Genomic DNA, 7,217 nt, shown 5'->3' with positions numbered 1-7,217 from the left:
TTGAGTCAACCACGTGGGCATTGATTCATTTTATTATAGTAAAAAAGAACAGGATTAAAAAGGATCCAAAAGAAAAGACATGTAGGATGAGATCTGGGAAAGCCTCAAACACATGCTTCCATGTTTTCTCCATGTGGAACCAGATCTCATCACCCTCCCAGCATATCAATGCATGTTATCAATCATGGAAGCTCAGTTGAGCTTCAGTGACTGAGTAAACCCATGGAGTTAATAGCTAGAACACAAATCACCAGAAAATAGAATGAGATTAGAGAATGGAAAGCTGAGGTTTAATCTGTGCAGAACTGGGGGAAAAAAGGTTATTTGGAAATGAAAGAAATGGTGAAAATACATCATGGTGTTTGTAATTAGCAGCACTAATATATGGCTGTGATAGTGATTGAAAGGGAAAGTCTAATGTCATGTATATCATGAGAAGGAAAGCTAAAAAATGAACCATGGGACTGTATAGTATAGCAAACCTTCTTGTGAAAAAATGAGTATGGTTAATAGTGCATATATAAGAATCAGAACTATAGCATTTTCAGTAAATTCTATAAATTGTTCTAGAAATTATTGAACCTGATGGAGTGATGAGGACCCCTGAATTTGTAGCAAGCTGATCAAAAGTAAGGGTGGCCCTAGAAACCCATATTGTGGTGGGTATCTGAAGGGCAATCTTGCAGAGGATTGACCTTAACCTGTCTGGCCTAATTGAAGTAGGTTCAGAAGTTATTAAAGTCATGTGCACATGAAAGATGAAAATGAAATTCAGGAAAGTAAACACTTTTAAACTGACCAATGGTCAAAGGAGGAAATGCACTATTAATGAGAAAATACTACTACATGAGGATGAAAATGTCACTTAGAAAAACCCACAAAAGGAGTCCAAAGTCAGGCTTACAAGGAGACTTTTACCTTCAAGTGCACCTGAGACAGAAGACCAGAACTGGAAACAAAGCTTCTAATGCCTACTGAGGTGAGAAAAAGATCAGCACAAACAGAAAGAGATCAGGAAAACAAAATAAAACAAAAACATTTACAGACCAATTTCTAAACCATTGCTGGGTCCAAGACAAATGGGAAAGTCCTACTCTGACCAATAAACTCAGACAGAAACTGTGCATTTCAAATCTCAAGAAAGGCCTGAGTCTTTGCTGTATCCTGGACTCCTCTGACATGTGGGAAATTCCCTGGACTCCTCCTCAGAGTAATGCTAGAGAGTACATGAATTAAAACCCACAGGATTTCAAAGGGAGATCAGTTATGTAGAAAAGCAGTCATTGCAATGCTTTTAAGTTGTTTTTGATATTTTAGTGGATATGTCACTTTGGTATTTTAAAATAAAATGGCTGCATAATACTTCACATTCTTTCCATTGTGGGGAGCAGTTCAATATCCCATCCCCTCAATCATGGATGGATTTGTGACATGTTTGTAACCCAAAGAGTAAGTACAGTGGAAGCTATGTGATTTACAAGACTCATTTATAAAAGACCATGAGGCTTCCGTCGTGGGTGCTGGGACACTCACTTTGGAGGTCTGTGCCACCATGTAAGAAGTCCAACTACCCTGCGACTGCTGTGCTGTGAGGAGAGGCCACATGAAGGTGCTATGATGTATGGTCCCAGCTGAGTCCAGCCTTCAAAGCATCCTAGCCCAGATACCAGATATGAAAGAATGAACTCCCAGCTGTTGAGTCTTCCGGGCTGAGGTCACAGACATTTTGGAATTGAGACCAGCCATACTATGTCATGTCTGAATTCCTAACCCATATAATCTGTGAACATAATAAAATGGTTGTCGAGTCATTAAATTTTTTTCCCTTCGAGCCAACCTATTGTGAGCTGACTGCAGCAGGCATCAAGGTTGGTCATGAGTTGCTGGGAGTCACTAATTCAAATTTGGACAAGAAAAAGTGATAACTCCACAGGGGGGTTGGAGGACATCTAGTCATAGTTTCCAGACACTCAAGAAAAGGGACACCTACCTGAATAACGGATTAAGGATCAGTGTGAAGATGTGGAGAAATACCAGCAGGAAACATCAGTGGCTAATTCTTGATATTTCCACAGCTCTCACATAACCACAAAAAATTCAGCTTCATTTTCAGTATAATGCTGGGAGTGCTGAGAATTAAGGGTAAGAGCTGTGAAGGGTATAGGAGTTGTTCACGAACTCCCAAATCTCCACATCTCATGGAGCCCACATGAGGTCTCTCATCCAAACCTATGAAATAAATCATGAAAATAAGAGACCTTACAAGAATCATTTCAAAGGGATTGGGAAGGTATTATTTCCATCATTAAAAGAATCAAAACTGGGGTTATAGTTCATTAACAAAAAAAAAAATCCCAAAACTTCCTTAACTGGTTGTTCCTTTCACAAAAATCACTCTATATAATATACTTGCTAATAAGATTTTAAAGGAATTAGGGAATTATTATTACTATTAAGAAATCAAAAGCAGGAATTTATTTTCTTTAAAAGAAAAAAGTTCTAAAGTCACTTGTCCCTTTCACAGAAATGCTTCAAATAAAATTTGAAAAAGCCTGAGAAATTGTTGCTGTTATTAGGGCAATCGAAGTTTAAAAATTTGTTTTATTGACAACAATAAAAACCCACACCCATTGCAACTGACTGTTCTCATCACAGGCTTTCCATCATTCCTGGAGGCTCTGTGGTGCTGGGGAATTCATAAGCCCTGAGCAGGCTATTCAGGGGCTTGCAGGGCAGGAGGTCTTTGAAAACGGATTGGGTGAGACAGAGACGGAGGAGTCTTTTGAGAGGCGTGGAATTTTGGGTTTCTGACACAGAAATCAGCACTTCCAGCCCTGCCCCGTAGTCCTGGCTGCCCATCGGTGGTGTCCTTAAATCGGTCGCAATAAAGAGGCATCTCCAGCAGGCTCTTTCAGGGGCTTGCAGGGTGGGAGGTGTCTGGAAGCAGATTAGGTGAAACAGAGACGGAGGAGTCTTTTGCGAGGCATGGAACTCTGGGTTTCTGACATGGAGATCAGCACTTCTGGCTAGAGCGCTGCCACCTAGGCCTGACTGCCAATCAGCAGCGTCCTTAAATCGGTAGCAATAAAGAGGCATCTCCAGCAGGCTGTTTCAGGGGCTTGCAGGGCGGAAGGTGTCCTGAAGTCGAACTGGTGACACAGCAACAGAAGAGACTCTTGTGAAAGGGGGAATTTTGGGTTTCTGACACAGAGGTCAGAGTTTGCGGATGTGACCCCCCTGTAGGGCTGGCACCCAGCTGCAGGGATCCCTGAAGGCTGTGTTGCACTGCAGTGCTCCCAGGCTCCCTGTTAACCGGATTTGAGGTTGCCAGGTCTGTGTCCCCTAAACCCTGGTGGCCCACACCCCAGAGACTCACACCTCTTGGGTCTGCAATATCACAGACTTCCCATCCCTGAATCCACCACGCCCTAAGGTCCACCTGAGGTCCTTGATTGTCCTAGCCCTCAACGTTTGCGTTTTTTCTTTTGTTCTCTTTCCTTTTTCTCTTTTCTCTTTTTTCTTTTTTTTCTATTTTTCATTGTTCTGGTTGCTAATATTGCGTTATCTCCTAGTCTTTTCTCCCATTGTATCCCCCAAGGTCTTTTTTTATTTATTTACGGTTTTTTTTTTCCTTTTTCTTTTCCTCTTCTTTTATTTTTCTTGCATGTTTCCCTCCCTTTTCTTTGCCCACCCCCTTTTTTTCTTCTCTTTTTTTTTCTTTTCCCTCTGTTTCTTCTTATTTTATTTTATCTTAATTATAAAATAGGTGCTGCAGGGAACACCTCACATTTGCTGGGTTTCCTCATTCTCCATTTCCTCATTTCTGTGTGAATTGATTTTGGCTACCTACGCTATCCCTTTCCCCCCACATCTTGATATCCTCCATTATCTACTGTCTCTCCTATTTTCCACCTCCCTTTCTTTGGTCCCCAAATTGTCTAACTTTTAATTTCTAATACCTTTGTTTTATTTTCTGTCTTTTATCCACTCTTCATACTATTGTCTTTCTTTTCTCTTTCCTTCTCTCATGAAAACACTGGCTTTTTAATTCATACTATATTCCTCCCACATTCAGTCGACTACCTCATTATAGGTACTCTACTTACTGCTATAACTCTACACAACTTACATGAATCTAATATCCATCCTCCCAGATCTCATATTGTTGCTCTGTTAACATTTATTACCCATACTACTTTACACATTTTCCTTTTTCACACAATTGCCGTTCCCTGTCCCTAATATTTTCCTTCAAAGTGAACTAAGGCAGCAACAAGAAATTGTAATAAGAAGAACAAAGTGACAAAGAGAAGATATAACACTTACACAAGAACAAAGCTAATTAATCCCCAAGACTAGACAAAGAAGCTAAGGAACTGATTAAACCCGTCAAGATAAAATGATGACCAGACAGCAACAAAAAACTACAAACCAAACCAGTAATCAGGAAAACATGGCTGAATCCAATGAACAAACTAAAAACCAGGAAGGGGAGCAGAACTTTGGACAAGTAATTAAAGATCTCAGAACATATATCAGAGACAAACTTAATGAAGTAAAGGAAGAGTTTAACAATATGAAGAAAACACTTGGAGGGGAAATTGCAGACATATGCAAAAAAGATAACAGATATGATGGGAATGAACATCACAGTTCAAGAAATCAAAAATACACTCGCAGCAATAGCAGCAGATTAGAAGAGGCAGAGCAGAGAATTAGCAATGTGGAAGACGGTACATCAGAAATCAAACAGATAGTAGAATTGATCAATAAAAAGATAGAAAAAATCCAGCTAGGACTTAGGGACATGAATGACAATGCAAAACGCACAAACATACGTATTATAGGCATCCCAGAAGGAGAAGAGAAGGGAAAGGGGTCAGAAGGGGTGTTGCAGGAAATAATTGCTGAAAACTTCCCAAATCGACTGAGAGAGACAGATGTACATATCCAAGAAGCACAATGCACCCCAAACATCATAAACCCCAACAGGCCCACCCCAAGACATATACTTCTCAAATTATCCAATGCTCAAGACAAAGAGAAAATTCTAAAAGCAGCAAGAGAAAAGAAAACCATCACATACAAGGGAGGCTCCATAAGATTAAGTGCTGATTTCTCATCTGAAACCATGGAGGCAAAAAGGCAGTGGTATGATATAGTCAAGGTACTAAAAGAAAAAAAATTCCAACCAAGAATACTCTATCCAGCTAAACTAGCATTCAAAAATGATGGAGAGTTCAAGATATTCACAGATAAACAGAAATTGAAAGAGTATGCCCACAAGAAACCTCCCCTTCAAGAAATTCTAAAGGGAGTTCTGCAGGAAGAAAGGAAAAAACAGGACAGGCAGAGTTGGAGGAGAGTGTAAGAGCAACAAAAAAGACAAAGAGAAGAAAAAACAAACAAACAAAATATGACAAACACAAGTCCAATCAAAATATGGCTAACATAAATAATTCCTTGAAAGTAATAACACTGAATGTCAATGTATTAAACTCACCTATCAAAAGAGTCAGACTGGGACATTGGATAAGGAAATATGACCCATCTATATGCTGTCTACAAGAGACACATCTTAGGTAGCGGGCGCTCTTGCAGCTCCGGAGCCGTGGCGGCCAGGGGTTTTTTTTTTTTTTTCCTCTTTCTGGAGGCTTTGCGGTGCTGAGAAATTCGCGGATACTGGGCTGGCTGGTGAGGGATTGTTGGGACAAGACTCCTTAGCAGATTGATTTGGGGAGACAGACGGTGTTTTCTTGTGAAGTGGGGGACGTTTTGGTCGCCGGACAGGGGGGGAAGCGCTTCCGCCTGGAGCCCCATCCCCACAGGTCCGGCTGCAGATCTGCAACGGAATTGGATTTTGAGCAATAAGGGGACACAATTGGGAGACTGTTGTAGGGTGCAGTGAGGGAGGAGGACACATCTGGAAGCTGATTGGGGAATATTTTGCAAATTTGGGATTTCGGATCTTAGAGTCTGTTTTCCGCGTTTCCAGCTGAAGCCCACCCCACCCGGTGGGGCTTGGGATCTGGGTCATTGAACTGGCCGTGGTGTAGAGGCGCCCTCAAGTGGCCGTTGCGTGGGAGCACAGGGAGCGAGCTGTCCAAAGGCTGATACCCTGAGGTGTAGGTGAATTTCAGGGATCAGACATTCAATATAGAATTCGCGGATCTGGCTTCCCCCACGGGGCTGGCACCCAGCTACGGGGATCCCTGAGGGCTGTGTTGCACTGCGGGGCTCCTAAGCTTTCCGTGGACCAGATTTGAGGTTGCCAGGTCTGGGTCCCCTGGACTCTGGCGGTCCACACCCCAGACTCACACCTCTTGAGTCTTCAGTGTCTCAGACTTTCCACCCCTGAATCCATCACGCTCTGGGGTCTACCTGGGATCCTTGAGTGCTCTGGACCTTAACCTTTGTGTTTTATCTATATTGGTTCATATTGTTTTGTTTTTATTTTCACTTTATCTTATTTTTTACTCTGTTTGACGCCGATTGCTAATATTGCATTATCCCCTAGTCTTTTCTCCTAGCGTGTCCCCAAAGTCCTTTTTTTTTTTTATACAGTTATTTAGGGGTTTTTTTGGTTGTTGTTTTAGATAGTGTTGCAATTGTGACACGTGTATACCTGTATCACTCTTCCCCCTATCTGTTCCCCACCGTTTGCTTATCCTCTTTTTCTTTCTTCCTTTCTTCTTGTCTTTCTTTTTTTCTTTATTATAATTAGTTTTTTTTTCGGTTTTCTCTTTCCCTCTTGTCCCTCATTTTCCACTTATTTTATTTTAATTCAAGTACACAATAGGTGCTACAGGGAACACCTCACATTTGCTGGGTTTTCCCATCCTCCACTGCCTCATTTTTGTGTGAACTGATTTAGGTTACCTACACTATCCCCCTTCCCCTGCATCTTGATATCCACTATCATCTACTGTCTCTACTATATTCCACCCCCCACCTCCCATTCTTTGATCCACAAAGTGTCTAACTCTTAATTTCTAATACCTTTGTTCTGTTTTCTGTCTGTTATCCACTCTTGAAACTATTACCTTTCTTTTCTTTTTCCCTCTCTCATGAAAACAATAGCTTTGTAGTTCATACCATATTCCGCCCATATTCAGTCATCTACTTCATAAAAGGTACTCTACCTACAGCTATAACGCTATACAATCTACATGAATCTAACCTCCATCCTCCCAGATCTCATATTCTTGCTTTGTTAA

Source organism: Dasypus novemcinctus, chromosome 18 (genome assembly GCF_030445035.2).
Source record: "Dasypus novemcinctus isolate mDasNov1 chromosome 18, mDasNov1.1.hap2, whole genome shotgun sequence".
Taxonomy (NCBI): Eukaryota; Metazoa; Chordata; class Mammalia; order Cingulata; family Dasypodidae; genus Dasypus; species Dasypus novemcinctus.
The sequence above is the reverse complement of the archived record's forward strand: the minus strand, read 5'-3'. Positions refer to the sequence as shown.